Source organism: Eublepharis macularius, chromosome 8, assembly GCF_028583425.1.
Source record: "Eublepharis macularius isolate TG4126 chromosome 8, MPM_Emac_v1.0, whole genome shotgun sequence".
Classification (NCBI taxonomy): Eukaryota; Metazoa; Chordata; class Lepidosauria; order Squamata; family Eublepharidae; genus Eublepharis; species Eublepharis macularius.
The window spans coordinates 56,334,053-56,352,222 of NC_072797.1; positions in this window are offsets into that span (position 1 = coordinate 56,334,053).

An 18,170-nucleotide genomic window follows, 5' to 3' on the forward strand; every position below is an offset into this window, starting at 1 on the left:
CCCTGCTATCATTAAATCATGAGGAAATAGGGATGGGAAAGATTTGAAACCCTGTGTGGCCCTGATGTGAGCCACACAGGATGAAATACTGTTTTTATTGCCTGTCTACCTACCAAGATCTGATAACTGGCCATTTTAATTATCTGTATAAAATTCAAACCAGCTAGACATATTTTAGACTTTTAAAAAAGTACTCTTCCTCCCAAATGCTCACACTCAAGGAAATACTAACTGACACAATGTATCAGCCTCCTTGAAACATTTTGTTTTGCATCAGGAATAGATAATGTATTTGAAATGGTACAATTGATTGGGAAACTTAACTTGAAATTTTAACGCTGCAGCTATCCTAATAAATCAGAGATGTAAACAGATCTGATTTCTGGAATGAGCACCTCCTTCAGCTGTCTTAAATCTCCAAATGGCTTATTTTTTTCCTGTGTGTTTGTGGTTTTCAAACACTACTCAAATGTCTGATTAGTGTGCACTGCAGTGAAGCTACTTGGCTTTCTCAAACTTCCACAGTCTTTTTTCTCCCAGATCTTTTTGAAGTTTGCGCAAGACTATGCGTGTATCAAGAAAGCAAGAGGAAAACTCTGCTAGGAAGTTGGGGGTGGGGTGGGGTGGGATGGGGTGATATCCAGTCAGTGTTATTCCATGTGACCAGGAGATCAACTACAAATTGTTAACATCTGAATTTCAGAACTCTAAGCTTAAAACAAAATTATTCAGTAGCTACATCAAAGTTTAATATTTTTCCCCTCTCCCATCCAGTTCTGCATGCAACCGACAGAGCTTGACAGAACATGTTGACATAACTTACTAATATTCTGGATTTAACAGTAGTCTTTTTTTCTCTTTAAAAATTTGCATTGCCATCTGGTACTGTTGCATTGCTACTTTAAAGAAAAGTAGTAGTAGTTGCTGCATATACTGCAACTACGTTGATGCTTCTATAAATCTCTCTCTGTGGCAGTTCTTGTCACATGGTGAGCTATTTCTTGATGAGCCACCATGCACAAAGGATTTTCTCTAATGATATTGCAGATTGATTTTGGCAATTTTCTGTATGTCATTTTTGCATGAAAAGTTGCTCCACAGAAAGGCAGATATTTTGGCGGTGATAGAAGTTACATTTATTTTAAGTATATGCTATGTGAGAACAATAAATTCACTGTCCGTCTTCTGTGCAGCCCCACATGGGACTGCGCCTGCGCAGGCCTGCCGACCGGATTTTTCTTTCTAGCAAACGTCCACTAGGGGGCGCACGTCTGACCCAATGCGCATGCGCGGCCGTTTCCCGCCCGAGCGACATTGGGCGACGTCACCCCCTTTCCCCTCAGTTTCTTCTTTGCCGCCGACCGGTAAAGACCTAGCTGTCCGCTTTTCTGAGGAAACTTTTTTCTGAGGAAACTTTTTCTTGTGAAGATGTCTGAGAAGTCGCTTTTTAAGCGTTGTTCCACCTGTGCCACGAAGATGACGAGGACGGACGGTCACTCCGTGTGCCTCGAGTGCCTGGGAGAAGGGCACATCGTCGGTAAATGTGAGCACTGCCAATGGTTCACCCCGAAGGCGAGGGCTGAGAGGGCGAATAGGCTGAATGCCCTGTTGTGGAGAAGGGCGATGCGGGCGTCGGGGGCTCCGGGTACCCCGGGGGGACCTCCACCGGCTGGTGGGACGGTTGACACCCCCCCTGAGACGGAATCTGTCCGAAGGGCCGCTTCCACTTCGCGTTCCCGCTCGCCGGATCGCCGCCAAGCCCAACACCCGACCCCAGATCCGAAGGAGGCTGCGAGTTCCGCGTCGGGTCGCAAGCATTCCATGACCCCGGATCCGAAGGAGGCTGCGAGTTCCGCGTCGGGTCGCAAGCGCTCCACTCCGCAGTCAGATCCGACTCGGAAGCGGCACCGTTCCAGGTCCCTGTCGAGGTCGGAACCGACCGCCACATCGACTCCGAAGGTGCCGAGGACTTCATCGGATCCGAACATCCCGGCTGGGTCGGTTCCCAAACCGTCGGATCCGACTCCGACTCCGACGGCGTCGACTCCGAAGCCCACTGAATCGGCTCGCGCTGGTCTGGGTTCGAGGACGAGCTCTCGATCGGAACCGAAGACTTCGGATCCGTTTCCCAAGTCACCAACCCCGGTTGACCGGAACCGAAGCTCCGATCCGACTTCAGCCTACAAGGGCGAAAAGAAGTCGAAAAAGAAATCTAAACACCAACAGTCGACGTCGGTCCAGACGGAGGAGGTCCTCTGGGAGAAGCCCTCGACCCCGTCACCGCACCTGTCCTCTCCGCTGCACCACTCCACTGATGACGGTGGTGGTCTGCCCGACGCTCCACCTAGGGCTGCCGAGACGTGGCATGCCGATGACTATATGGGAAGGGAGGACCGGCCTTATTGCCTTCCTCGGAGTGGCTATGATAGAGAGGGCTCCCTGTATGCCAGTTCTCCTTCGTTTGGCAGGGAGTATTGGGGTGACGCTCACAGTGAGTTCTCCCACTATGATTCCCCCAGGCATGTCTCGCCTTATCACCGTGTGGAACCTTCTCAGGGCCCGAGTCCCAGCCCACCATCTGACCCGTCGCCAGATGACATCATCATTGGGACTGGTCGTGTGTCGCCCTCGGAGGACTTCAGGCTCTATTCTGAGCAGATGGTCAGAATGGCCCGTTCTCTCGACATCGAGATATCTGCTGTGGATCCTAAGCCAAAGGACAAGATTTTACAATATGTCCAGTCCGGGAATCCTCCGACTATTGCTTTCCCATTCACCGAGGGCCTGGTGGAGATCATTCACGACATCTGCGAGAAGCCGGCCTCTGTGTATCCAACATCCCGCAAACTGGAGGCCCTGTACAAGACACGGGATGACGGTTGTGCATACCTCTTTGCACACCCACCTCCTTCTTCCCTCATTACGGAGGAAATGCAGACCCGTCAATGCCAGGGGTCTTATGTGGTGCCCATTGACAAGGAAAGCAGGAAGCTCGACTCATTGGGCAAGAAATTGTACTCCTCTGCTGCCTTGACGCTGAAGATCTCCAACTATTCAGCCATCATGGGAGCATATCAAATTTTCCTTTGGAACCGCATGGCGGCCTTTATGGAAAAGCTCCCTGCGGACCAGAGGGTGTTGGCAAAGGTGGTTCTTGATGAAGCCTTGCGCCTTTCTCGTCAACAGATAAATGCTGGCCGTGACACCGTTGACACCTCTGCCAGAACATTGGCCTCTTCCATCGTCCTCCGCAGGCATTTGTGGCTCCGCACGACTGCTCTACCCATCGAGACGCGGAATAAGGTGGAGAATCTGCCCTTTGAGGGTCCATCCCTGTTCTCATCCAAGACGGATGACTACCTCTACCAAAAACGCAAAGATCGGCTGACAGCCCGTTCCTACGGCATCCTCCCAGCCAGACCATCTACCGAAAATCGGTTCCAGTATCGCCCTTCACAGGGCTATCGTGGTCGGCAACAGCGATACCAGCCGTATCCCCGTTATGGGTCCTACAGGCAATTCCAGCAGCCTGCAAGTTCCTTTCAGCGCCGGAGGCCTAGCTACCGCCCTCGTCGCGATCAACAAGCCCACGATGCCAAAGAGTCAGCAACTCAGCCAAAGCAGTTCTGACTAGAATTCGAACAGTCTGTTGTGTTTGGAAACAGATTGGTTCAGTTTGCCTCTGCATGGGCGGAAATTACATCTGATAGTTGGGTTCTTAATATCGTTAAAGTTGGCTATAAAATTCAGTTTGATGTTTACCCAGTGTTGTCTCTTCCTGACCACTCAATGCAATCCTCTTCTCTTAACTTACAGGCTGAGGTTGTAGCATTGCTAGATAAGGGGGCTGTGCGGGAGGTGCTCCCTCAGGACCCCCCTTTAGACTTTTACTCCAGGATGTTCCTGGTAGACAAGAAGGATGGAGGGGTACGACCCATCTTAGACCTACGGGAACTGAATAAATTCGTTCTCGTCAAGAGGTTCAGGATGCTTACCTTGAACACGGTCCTCCAGTTAATGCCCGAGGACATGTGGTTCGCTGTCCTGGACCTCAGGGATGCATATTTTCATATTGCCATCCATCCTAGTCATTGGAAGTACCTTAGGTTTCTATGTAACGATAAGGCCTACCATTACCGAGTGCTTCCCTTTGGTCTCTCAACAGCCCCGCGAGTTTTTTCTAAGTGTATGGCTGTTGTAGTGGCTTATTTGAGGGAACAGGGTTGTACCATCTATCCCTATCTTGACGATTGGCTTCTAGCAGCTCCCTCTGCTGATGCACTCCTGGCCCAGATTCGTACAGTGATGCTCACCTGCTCCCGGTTAGGGCTTTTGGTTAATTTGCGAAAGTCTAACCTTACCCCGTCCAAGAGAATACTGTTTATCGGTATGGAATTGGATGGTGGTGTAAACAGGGGTTTTCTCCCCCGGGAGCGTGCATTAAGAATTGGCAGGATGGTGAACCTTTTTTCCAAGTGCAGGTTCCAATCCGTGACAGCGATCCAGAGGCTGCTGGGCCTGATGGCCTCTTCTACAGCAGTCACCCCTATGGCCCGGTTGCACATGCGACCTCTCCAGCTGTGGTTCCTGTCGGTTCATGATTTTGAACACGAGTCCCAGAATAAGCGGTATTCCATCCCCAGGGGGATTATCCGGGCCTTACGATGGTGGCTCGATGAGACTAACCTCCTTGGGGGTGTTGCGTTTGGGTCCATCCAAACCGAGATCACAATCTCCACTGATGCCTCCACGGTGGGATGGGGAGCCCAGTGTGGTGCCCTGAGGGCACATGGGGTTTGGTCAGAGCAGGAAAGGAAAGATCATATTAACCTGCTAGAATTGAGAGCGGTCCGTTATGCCCTTATCGCTTTCGCAGACACGCTGCAGCAGAAAGCAGTTCAGGTGCTCACAGACAATTGCACCACGATGTTCTACCTGAACAAGCAAGGGGGCACTACATCCAAGGCCCTCTGCGACGAGGCCGTTCGGATCTGGAACTGGGCCGTGGACAGAGGCGTGTTCATTCAGGCGGTCCATATTCCTGGCACCACCAATGTCATCGCGGACACGCTGAGTCGGATGCGATTCGACAGCTACGAATGGACCGTAGCAGACAGTTACCTGAACGCCATCTTTTTGGACTGGGGGTTCCCAGACGTAGACCTCTTTGCGGTAGAGGCCAACAAGAAGGCCCCGCTATTCTGCTCCAGAGGAGGGCTAGGTCGCCGCTCCCTGGGGGACGCGTTCCAGATACACTGGACAGGGCACCTGTTTTATGCCTTCCCTCCGTTCCCACTGCTGTCTCGGGTTGTCAGCAAAATCCAGAGGGATGGGCCGCACTTAATTCTAGTGGCCCCCTTCTGGCCCAGACAAGCATGGTTCCAACATGTCATGCAGCTTTCACAGGGGTCATATTATCGGTTCACTCTGAACCCGGACCTTCTGTCCGACAAAGGGGTTTGGTATCACGACCTACCCAAACTCAACCTCACTGCTTGGCACATTCGGGGACGGAGGGGATGTCTGACAGGGTAGCTGAAATTTTGCTGAATGCCCGTAGGGACACCACTCGCAGGTCATACGCAGCTAAATGGAAGCGTTTTGAGGCCTGGGCTGCGGCCAACGCAGTTAATGTTTGGGATTGCCAGTTGTCTTCTGTGTTTGAGTTCCTCCTGTCCCTAAAGGATGGGGGACTCTCTAATTCCTCTATTAAAGTTTATTTGGCTGCCATTTCAGCCTTCCACCCTAAAATAGATGGGAAGACGGTGTTCTCCCACAGTTTGTCTAAGTCTTTTTTGAAAGGGTTGTACAATATGTATCCACAGGTCAAGGAAATTGTTCCCCAATGGTCCCTACAAGTAGTATTGGCGGGGCTTATGAAATCACCTTTCGAACCACTGGCCACCTGTGATTTGAAATGGTTATTCTGTAAGGTGGCCTTTTTGATAGCCATTACGTCTGCCCGTAGGGTTAGCGAGCTGGCTGCACTGAGGTGGGACCCTCCCTTTTTGAAGGTCCATCAGAATAAGGTGGTGCTGAGACCTGACCTTCGTTTTAGACCCAAAGTGTCCACGCAATTTCACACCTCACAGGACATTGTCCTACCTATCTTTTTTCCTGACCCTGCTGATAACTCTGAAAGGGCCTTACATTCTTTGGATGTGAGAAGGGCTATTTTATTTTACCTCCAACGTACATCACAGTTTAGGAGTGCCAAACAACTGTTTGTGTGCTATTATGGGCCCAGGAAGGGAAAGGCTGCTACAGCCCAGTCAATTTCACGTTGGGTCACTCAAGCTGTTAGAGCCTGCTACTCGCATGCTCAGTTACCTTGCCCCTTGGAATTGAAAGCTCATTCCACCAGAGCACAGGCTGCTTCAGCGGCCTTCCTTAGGGGCGTGCCCTTGCATGACATCTGCAGGGCTGCAACGTGGTCGTCCTCTGACACGTTCGCTAAGCATTACGCACTAGATGTGTGGGAAAGGAAAGAGGCTGCTGTGGGTCAAGCAGTGCTTCAGTCTCTTTTTCGGTGAGAACACATGCCCGCCTCCTGGGTAAGTGGCTTGTGAGTCTCCCATGTGGGGCTGCACAGAAGACGGACAGTGAAAACAGAGTTGCGCTTACCGTAACTACTGTTCATTGACGTCTTCTGTGCAGACACACAACCCTCCCTCCTACCCCGCTGTGTTCTTCCAGATAATGTGAAGGCATTCGGCGGCAAAGGAGAAACTGAGGGGAAAGGGGGCGACATCGCCCAATGTCGCTCGGGCGGGAAACGGCCACGCATGCGCATTGGGTCGGACGTGCGCCCCCTAGTGGACGTTTGCTAGAAAGAAAAATCCGGTCGGCAGGCCTGCGCAGGCGCAGTCCCATGTGTGTCTGCACAGAAGACGTCAATGAACAGTAGTTACGGTAAGCGCAACTCTGTTTTGTTAATGACCTTGTACCTCACCCTTCCTCCAAGGTGCTGAGGGCAATATGCACAGGACTATTTTGTTTTACTATTGGAGCCCCAGAATAAGTTATTATGCATTTTATGAAAACAATACTTCACAAAATGCCTAATTTAACTTGCAGATTTTACTGCCACAAGATGTGGCAATGACCCCTGCTTAAAATTATTTTAAAAGGAGATGAGACATATTTATGAAGGATAAGCCTTGCATTGGCCCTGGTGGTTGAATGGGGCCTAGATGTTCTGACATCGTGTACATCTGAATGCCAATTGCTGGGGAAGGGGGTGGCCATTCTGTGTGCATGTGTGGCTTGTGTGGCCATTCTGTGTGCATGTGTGGCTTGTGTGGCCATTCTGTGTGCATGTGTGGCTTCCTTCCCTGCTCATGGATTTCCTGAATGCATCTGGATAGGCACTGTGGGAAACAAGATTGTTGGACTGAGTGGACCTTTGGCCTGATCCACTGGAGCTGTTTCAGCTCAAGTGTTCAACTGTAACACCATCCATGAGGACACCATTTTTAACTGTCGATAAGTGAAAAGAATGGATGCTTGGAGACTCAAAGCAGCAAAACACAGATCAGGAGCCTCGATGTCTTGCAGTTTCGTACAGCGGTATGTAAACTGGCCCTTAGAGGTTTCTCTGTTGCAGTAAATTACATATGATCAGCGACTGGTTCTGAAAAGGTAATCCACTTGTTGACATAAAAGGGGCTCAATCTAAAATGTCTGAACTCTGAACAGTAGGGAAGGGAAGCAAGTTTTCTCTAGAAGATGCTTGCAGGGACAAAAACATCCCAGGAACTGTAATAGGGCACCTACTCTGTTAGTGGCAATAATATTCAAATAACGAATCTCTTAGTGACTGTAGTTGAGCAGAGCCCTCCCAGACTTAGATAGTCTTCTGAATAGCCTATGTAGTTCTGGCCAGTACAAATTTAGCAAGATCTTGCCTAAGATTGAATTGTGTATGCCTTTTTAGATTTAAATGCTGCATGAAATGAGGTAGTAGCCTGGATCACTTAGTGCATGTGCGCTACAGGAAGTTTGAGGTCTGAGGCCCTGCTCTGTGATTAGACATCTTTTGCATGAGCCCTATTTGATCTCCCCCCACCCCCCATTTTAGCTGGACTGGAGAGGGGTTTTTCCTGCTTTGTTGATATTATCTTCCATTGTGCTCTGAAATGTAAAACAATGCTGCTTCATTTAACCATACACTTTTGTATGCATTTATGTATCCGGATGTATATGTTAACTCTTGGAATTTCTGTATCATGTTTCACATAGTTATTCACTCCTCCACATGGTAAATGTTACTGTTCCACATTTAGTTACATTATGTGTTTTTAAAAAAAACTGGGTAAATGTTTAAACAGCATAACATTTTCGCTTTATTTAAATGTTGCTAAATTTGGAAAAGAATGTTTTGTTTGTGTTCTACCATAGCAGTAAAATGGTAGAACAATTAGGTTGCATTTCTACAAAAATCAAAAGTTTTGTATAAGATTTTCCTGCAGTGGTTGAGATCTGAGCATTTAAAAAAAGCTATATTCCTTATGTATTACCTAATAAAGGCTGCTAGCTTTTTGTGCAGGTATAATTTCAACATACTGTTCTAAACATTTCAAGCTCAAACAGAAGCAAGGAAGAAACACGTACACTTACTGAGGCATAACAATTTGGTCCAAAAGTTGCTTAAACTTAAAATAAAAACCCCAAAACCTCTAGACACCTTGAACCACAGCATATATTCTCTATCCATACCAGTTGCCCACCAAGCATCAATTTTCCTTTCCCAGAGATCATCTGCACATAAACTCCTGAAGTGAGATAGAATGCTCCAGGGCTTTTTTTCAGGGGGAACACGGGGGAATGGAGTTCCGGCACCTCTTGAAAATACTCAGTAATAGTGCTTGAAAATAATATGATTTCAAAGAATCCCATGTGTTTCTTCCTCATTTCCCTCTTGAGAGTTCTGCCACCTCTTTACTTTATTATACCCTGAGTTTCTCCCCAATAGGGACTCCATTTTGTCCTCAGGGAACTAGACAAGCATGTTGATAAATAAATCCTTATATAGGCCCCAGGAATCTAATTAAAGGATTCCATGTTTGGGCCATTAGCAGAGTCTATTGTTAGGCATAGGAAGCGTGATTATAGGTGGTTGTGAGCTCCGTAGGCTGGCTGGCTGGCTGGCTGGTGTGTGTGCATGCAGGAATGAAAATAATAAAAGCATACACTTAGTTTACATTTAGGAAAGAAATAAGAGTTCTTTACTGCAGGAACTCCATACTCTGATAGGAAAGGAGCAGAGATAAATCCTAACTACCTATCTAGTCTAAAGATGGACATGGATGGCAGGGCAAGGTCTGTATCCATGCTGCCAAGATGGAGGGAGGAGAAGGAGAGAGGTTTTGCCTGGAACAAAGCCAGGAAGAGAAGGAGTGAGAGGAAGTCAGGCGGAGAAAATCCTGAGAATAGCAATCTGCATATTAAAGAACAGTCAGAGCAATAAACAATAGTAAAGAGTAAACAGAGTGCCCTGACCTCTCTATCTTTCTAACTCTTTGGTTTGTCCTCCTCTGAAACCTGAGAAGAGGGACAGCACTGGATCCTCCTCTTCCAACACGTTTCCTTTCCTCCTTTTGTGGCTGCAAACTGTCCTTCCTAACTTTTATGTCCTGAGAGAGTTGAGGCTAAATGGTTAACCTGAGAATGAGTGTTACCACTGAGAACCATCAGATGTTCTTACTGTTTCAGCTTCAGTATGAACAAATGTGTAGCATTACTCATTTTAGGACTGGGTAAAAACTGGTGGCCTGTAAGAACAGCAGCATAGCTGGCAAGTGGCTCTAGTGGAGCTGAGATTACTGCTGCTTTTAAATATGTGATCACAAATTATTGTTTCCTTCAACTTCGGCTATTTTTTTAAAAAAACATTCTTTGAGGTAAATAATGGCATTCCTACAGTTCATCTAGGCATTTAAGAGTGTTTTATAGGCACCAGGCACCCCCAAGCGCACACACAGCTCACTGAGAGATTTGGAAGTGATCAGTCAACCTGAGAACTTGCCCAAGAGCCACAGACCAGAATGTGCTGGACTAGTTCTGAACACCCAACGGCTTGTTTTGTTTGCCTCCTTTCTTGACATGCAGGTGCTCAGGAACACACACACATCGCTTTGAAAAAAAGCTTTTTAGGCAGTTGGAAAAGCAGTTTACGTTGTAGGAAGGAAGGGAGGAGCATTGTACAAAAAATGTCAGTGTGCAAAATATGATATCTATAAGTATTCTTCTGTGCTGTGGCCACACCAGTTTATTGGACATTGGTGAACCCATCAGAAGCAAGGTAGGAAGCAAACAGGCACACTCCTTCAGGTCTGGGTCCAGCACAACTGAGACTTCCCGCACCAAGAAAAATTTGTATTTGTATCAGTTCACAACCATCCCACATGTTTAACCTGGCATCTGATTACTCCTACATTTGTGCCTTTATTATCTCAGGGACAAAAAGTTAGTTATGATATTTTTGCAAAGTTTTTTTTGCTGATAAAACATCATGATTGCACTATACTAGAAATGTCTAATACATCGTCTGGTGTATTTATGTGATTGAAGTATTGACCCAGTTTCTGTGATGGAAGTTGACAGGCTCTTGAGATCTGTAAAAGCCACTGTTTGTGTCCTGGATCTTTGCCCATCTTTGCTGATAAAATCAGAGTGTCTTTCCTCAATCACCAACAGAAATATGATCCTGACAATAAATCACCCTGTCTCTAATCTGTGCTTTCTGAGAGACAAATAGTGGACCAACTCCAGCTCTTCTTGGGTAACTCGTTTGCTCTGGACTCTTTTCATTCTGCCTTCAAGTCAGGCTACGGGACAGGGATGACCTTGGTAGCTTCAGTTAATGACTTCCATCTGAATGTAAACAAGCCATATTTCCTTGTTGCTCCTACTATTTTTATCTGCAGCCTTTGATATAGTGGACCATTTTGTCTTGTTGAGGTTTTTGGAGGAAAAAGGAGGTATCAGGGGATGTGCTTGGTTCAAATCATTCCTTACAGACCAGACTCAAAGGGATGCTGTGGAAACCAATTGTCATCAGTGTAGGATTTGTCCCTTCCCCCATGCTACTCAACTTCTATGTAAAGCCATTAGGACAAATCATATAATTTTGGCTGTCGTCAATATGTTGACAACACCCAGCTCTTAATCCAAATCTGGTGATGCTGTGGAGCAGTGGTTTCCAAATTTTTGATATGGTGACCCACAATTCCAAATTTACTTAATTTGGTGATCCATTCAGAGCTGGCCCAAGAGATTGAGGTTGTATGGGGGAGGGTGGGCTTAGGGTTGAGGAGATGCAGGAAGACAGCAGATGTCATCAGAGAAGTGGGCATGAAGTGGCTCAGTGCAGTACATCTCCCACAGCAGACAGAGAGTAGCAAGGCAATTCAGGGAGCTAGGCAAGAGGTTGGGCTGCTGAAGGAGCAGTGCCAAGACAGAGCCTACACTTGCACACACCTCTTTCTCTCATGATCTCACTTTTCCATGTGCTAAACAGCTCCCACCTACTCTCCAGCATTTCCTCCTCCTCCTACCTACTATCATAAAGATAATCGTTGCCAGACCGCTTCCCCCCTCATTTTCACAAAGGGTGAGGGTGAGGCAAGAATGTGAGAAGTTGGAAAGAAAGAAGAGAGAAAGAGAAGAGTGCAAAGGACAGGAGCTACTATTAGGGATGGCTGGCCTGTGACCCACTTTCAGAAGGTTTGCAATCCATTGTTGGATCCCAATTCACAGGTTGGGAAACACTGCCATAGAGCTCCTGAACCATTGCATGTCAGTTTGTTAGTGGTCAGACCTGCAGTCACATTATTAAGAAGGCTTATGAATATGGAATATTCCAAGTCCCTCTCCTCATGCGCTTTAAGCGCAAACAGGCTGCCTGGCTAGGATGGAAAACTACTGGAAGGTGAGCATGAGGTCAGGCTAGCTTCAGCCCCCACCCTGGAGATGTGCAGAACTGAATAACAAAAGGATCTCCAGTAGCTCTTGAATTAATCTCATCATCCACCCTGCCAATCTTCATTGATACCATTTCCCCACCTGAGTCACTCAGGGACTGATAAGCCTCACCCACCCACCCAGCAGGAGTCATCAATCATCTCTTCATACCTTTAGTTCCTCTCAGGAAGGCACAATCAAGCCCTCCTAGTCCTATTGTTCCCCCCTTGGGAAATAGACATCAAGTTATTGTCTTTGGGAGCAAGATGTCAGTTTTGCCTCAGGATACATTTTGCTCTATAATTAGGCTGTCCTGCTATGTGCTCAGTGTGTTCTGGGACCTCTCATCCATCCACCCTTCACGTCTCAGTCCTCTCTCTCCCCTTTCATGAGATGCTTGCCATCCACACTGCTCCTCTGCAGAACCTGATTTGCTCTCCAAGCAGTCCTAGAACTAGTAAATATAACCCAGCCCTTGAACTTCTATTCCCACTTTCCTCACTGTTTCTCTAGTTAGCTCTATGTGCATGCTGTGCTGTATTTGCTATGTGTATTTTATGCTATTGATCTTTATTATTTTGTAAACTAAAAAAACCTTTGGTTGAACATTCTGCCTGTTTATTGAAAGAGTTCTCTAGAGGAAAGGATCCTTGTATACATAGGTGCAAATGATCCTTAAGTTACCCCCTCTTCCTGCCCTCCATGCATGGTAATTCCCATGACTCGCAAGGAGATCTTCCAATTGGGTAACAGTTGGATAAGAGTGAATAAACTGAAACTGAAAAGAAAGGGGTAATGCTGGTTGGGAGGTGGAGGTCTTGACGGTCATTGTGTATTCCATCTTTGATGGGGTTCAGCTGACCCTTGCTTACTCTGTTATTAGGCAATATACTGGATCCAGCATTACTGTTGAAGAAACAAGTTAAACAGCTGCAAAAAAAAAAGTTTTCTTCCAACAGCCTGGAAGATTGCACCCCTACCTTGACTTGACTGATCTGGTCACCTGGATCCATGCCATAGTAACATCAAGACTACAGTAATGTACTCTACATAGCTCTACCCTCAAAGTCAACCTGGAGATTCCAGCTGGTGCAGAGTGCCGTAGCTTGGTTACTATCAGGAGTTAAGCAAAGAATGCATATTACTCCCATTCTGCAATCACTCAATCGGTCACCTGGCTAAATTCAGGGTACCGACTATCACATACAAAGCCCTTCCTGGCCTTGGTCATATCTGCACAACCACATCTCCCTAGTGCCACCTTGCAAATGGGCACTATCAACAATTACCTATACATGCGCATTCTCTGTTATGGGCCTTGCTTCATGAAAATGCCTGCTTTATGAGGTCAGGAAGGCTACCCATTCTCCTGGCATTCTGCAAACTCTGCAAAACTGAATTATTCAGAACTATATTTTTATATAAGTAATAGATCAATAGTATAACAATGGTTCAGAAAGATGCTTCAATAAAGGGAAAAGGACTATGGACTATACTACTGAGTACAGAATGTACTATCTGTTGTGGTATGTGTTGTCCTACTATAAAATTTCTGCATCATTTAATATGGTTTGACTTAATAAAGGAAGCCACATCCTCCAGTTTGCAAGATCAGAGCAAGTCTGTTAATGACAGGACATTTTAGAGGTCTCATTCATAGCGTTACCGTAAGTGGGAAGTGACTTGACAGCACATGACACACACAGAGACTTTTATTTATTTATTTATAGTCTGCCTTTCTCACTGAGACTCAAGGCGTATTACATAGTGTGAGATTAGTACAATCAGCAGTAAGGACAAGGGCAGGCATTTCCATACAGTGTCAAATAGATTTCCATAAACAATGTCATAAATACAAGTTTACATAGACATAGCATTAGCAAGGATCCGATACGGAGTTGAAGAATTGCTGAAACAGAACATAATCAATTATAGGATTGACATTAGATTGCCTGAAACACAGGGAGTATATAGAAGTACATATTTAAAGCAATAGATAATATGCAAGGCAACATAGTGGTGAAGTCTATGGTCCCTAACTCATTAGTGAAGCATTTGAGACCCTCTGCCTACAATACTTCCCTCCAATCTGAGTAAAAAGCCTTTTTGAATAATTCAGTTTTCCATCATTTGTGGAAAGCCAGGAGAGAGGGGCTTTCCTGACCTCCACAGGCAGGCTGTTCCATAGGGTAGGGGCCACCACAGATAAAGCCCAGGTACAAGCTGCTGTTGATTTCACCCATGTGCAGCCTGGCACCTGCAACAGACCCTGTTCAGATGAGCGAAGCTGCCAAGGAGGGCCATAGGGAGGGAGGTGGTCACTTAGGTATGCCGGGCCAAGGCCATGAAGAGTTTTGTATGTAATAACCAATACCTTGAATTGAGCACAGTAGCTAATAGGTAGCCAATGGAGTGACTGTAAGATGGGAGTGATGTTCATGCTCCTGCTTGCTCCTGCTAACAGTCAAGCTGCAACATTTTGCACCAATTGGAGCCTCTTAGTTAACTTAGATGTATAGTTCATTACAATAGTCAAGTTTTGATGTCAGGTGGCCAGGTCGGCCGTGTCAAAATATGAAGCCATCTTCCAGGCTAGAGTGAGATTGTAAAAGCATTTTTCGTGGCTGCCTTAACTTGTTTGTCTAGTAGTAGTGCTGGATCCAATATAACCCCTAGGCTTTTAGCCGAGTCTGCAAGAGTCAGATGAAGTCCATCAAAAGTGGGGAGTACAATGTCTTTCAAGATCTCTACCTTCCCAACAAGCACCACTTCAGTTTTTTCTGAGTTCAATTTCAATTTGTTATTTTTCAGCTATTTCACCACGGCTGTCAAGCAGCAACTAAGATTTCTACTGCATCCTGTGGGGACTTGGATAGTGAGATATAGAGTTGGGTGTCATCTGCATATTGATGACCTCCAACTCCATAGCTGCGAATGAGTTCTCCTAAAGGTTTTATGTAGAGGCTGAATAACAAGATTGCACCCTGCAGAACCCCACAAGATAGATCCCATTCTGGAGACAGCTGATCTCTGACAGCAACCCTTTGAGTCTGTTCATGAGAAACGATTTAAACCAGTCCAAGGCACATCCTTTGATGCCCACTTTTGTTTTTAAATGCCTCAACAGGATGGCATGGTCTGCTGTGTCAAAGGCTGCAGATAAATCCAGGAGGAGCAATAAGAAGGCATGGCCAATTGGTCAGCTACTGCTCTCTTAATCACTTTGCCCAGAAAGGGCAGATTAGAGACTGGGTGATAATTGGCCACATCAGTTTAGTCTAGGGACGGTTTTTTAATTAGTGGACAGATAACTGCCTGTTTAAGCGGTTGAGGGAAAGGTGCCCTTAGTTAGCGATTGATTTATAATAGAGCTCAGTGGTTCACTTATGCGATCTTTACTTGATTTTAACAGCCAAGATGGGCAAGGATCAAGTGCACAGATAGCGGCTTTCATAGATGCCAGGATCCTGTTAAAGTCTGTCATTGTAATTGGTTCAAAGTGGTCCAAATGTAGGCCAGATGGTGTATTAAGAATTTCTTCTATCTCTTTTGCATTGGAGCTAGCATCTAGATCAGAGCATATTCATGCTATTTTATCAACGAAAAAGTTAGCAAAGGCCTCGCAGATAATTGTCTGTTTTTGGGTCTGTGAAGGTTCAGATTTAGGGGTTAGAAAGTGTCTGGATACCCTGAACAATTGGGATGGTTGCGAACTAGCTGATGCAATGGTTGCAATTTAAAAATTTAACATGTTTTGTTAATACATGTGCTTTGTTTCAGCTTGATTTCAGATTCCTGCTTGGCTTCAGATTTCTTCAGTCCTAATCCTATTACAAAGCTTATTGGATATTGATTGTATTGACTTATATTGTTTAATCCACTTTGAATATCAGTGAGAAAGGTAGACTTTAAATATAAATAAATAAAATATTTCTGGGTAACATAAAACATTTATTTCACTAGTGTATGCTTTCAGTGGGAACCCTGACAACAAGCAGGCTTTTGCATTTCTATCTGTGGGTGCTATCAGCCTCCTGGTTATCAGGGTTCAAGATATCAAGCATCTACTGCAGGCTGGTAGCTGGTCATAGTTTTGGTGAAAAAAGCTGCTTATTCCATGAGATGTGTATGGTATTTAATCTTCATGGATGCTCATTGGTTTTGAAGACTAGCCCATTCTTTGAAACAATATTTGCTGAGACAAATGACTTTTGGTGTTTTTAGAAGCATTTGTTTGTGTTCAAGGCTTTTTATCTTGGCTGGACCAGGATTGGCTTTACCATGAAGCCAGGTTGTGAGGAGCTGTAATCCAGTGCTAGGGCACATGCTTTGCATGCAGATGGCATCTCCATTAAGGATGGCAAATGTTGATAAAGACCTTTCTGACTGAGGCCCTGGAGAGCGGCTACCATCAGAGCAAACAACACTAGATTGACCTATTGCTTGACTTGGAATAAGGCAGCTTCATATGTGAAACGATCTGTTCTGGATTTCTCTGGTCAGGCCTCATTCAGATATATGTGTGGCTATATCTCAATCAGGCCTGATCATCCAGAACAAGTCACTTCAGACAACAACATCCAAAGTAGTGTCATTTTCCTTCCTTCTAAGTATCCATTTATGTCAGCAGTATTACTGCTCAAAAATTTGTCAGGAAACAATGTTTATCTGATACTCAACTACTGCTGTAGACTGGCAAAGAGAAGTATGTGGACAGAAGTTGGAGAAGAGGAGTGTATAAAATACCAATAATGGCATAAAAACATACGTGTTGTAAGTTGGTTGTACTAGGGCAGCTGAATATAAGTCCTTAAGGAGTGATAAACTTTGTACTGGCAGTTCCAGACAGAGAGAGGGTGGGGGAGGGGGTAGCACAAAGCTATGCCTATAGTGGGTTTTACATCATAAATGGACTGACATCATAATTAGCACCGCTGTGATACTGGCAGAGGGAGACAGCAAGGATACAAAAGTCACAGACACTAGTATACTTGCAAAGCCAGGGCAGAGACATTTGGAGGATTTTGAAGAAGTTATAGTGTGGTGTGGGTAAATGTTATGGAACTAAATCCCTGATGAAGAAGGGTGGGGTTAGGAGGATCCAGTAAGTTTGAAAAAAGTCCAGCTGGCTCAAACCAGAAAGGTATGTTTCCCATTACAGGGGAAGTAAATAAGATGAGTGGAAAGCTTCAGTCTCTACATATAGCAAACAACTGTATTGTAAGACTGAAAATCTCTTATTGATTATACTTCTCCTTATATTTTTCGCTAGCATTACACTGTTGTATACTCTCTAATTCAATTACCACTTAGGGCAGTCTTTTAAACTTCAAAAAGAGATTCAGATAATATGGGAAACCCAATTGTCCCTTAAAAAATGTGCTGAAGTCCTTGATCCCTGCTTCACATTTGGAGGGGAGCAATATTATGGTAGAGCTGTGCTCTTACCACCGCCCCCCCCCCCCCCGCGCATGGTATGCGGGAGTATACCTTTCAGATCACACTGTAATCTCCCATTTCCTTCTCATTTCCTTCGCAAGCTATTGAGTTTTACAGCCTGAAAGGGGTTGGCTGGCTTTCATCTTGTCTGTGTTACTTTCATGACCACAAAGGGTACAGAAGTTTGAAGAAACCTAAAATATATTATGGCTGCTGGTTGACCATTTTGTTATTAGATGGATGACCCCAAATGGTAAACCCTTGTTTCCTCAGCAGAAACTGTTTCTAATACTGTAAACTATTTCGGGTCTCATTTGAAAGAGAGGAGGTATAAAACAAATACGTGTCAGGAGAGAGAGTCCAGAGAAATTTCTAGCTCAAGGAACCATCAGAGCTTGGAGAAGGCAACCACTTTCTTCTCATTTGAGGGAAGCAGCAGGTATGTGGATAATTTGAAGTTTGGAGCGGGAGAAAGACAGCTGTGAGTTGGCTGACGATGAAGAATCTTACAGGTGCAAGTTAACTTTTTGGAGATCTGATGAGAAATAGTGGATCTGCAACCATGAAGATTAAATACTCCTGTAATAAACAGCTTCTTTCACTCAAAGTATGATCATTACCAATTTCCACTGGATGTTCCCAAGTGGTATGCTAAGCCCTAATACCCTCTTTGCATTGTCTTGTGCTCTACTTATGCATCTGTAAATAAAGCAAGATACACCATTACACTGTCAAGGAAACCAAACCTGGAAGCACTGTCCATGGAA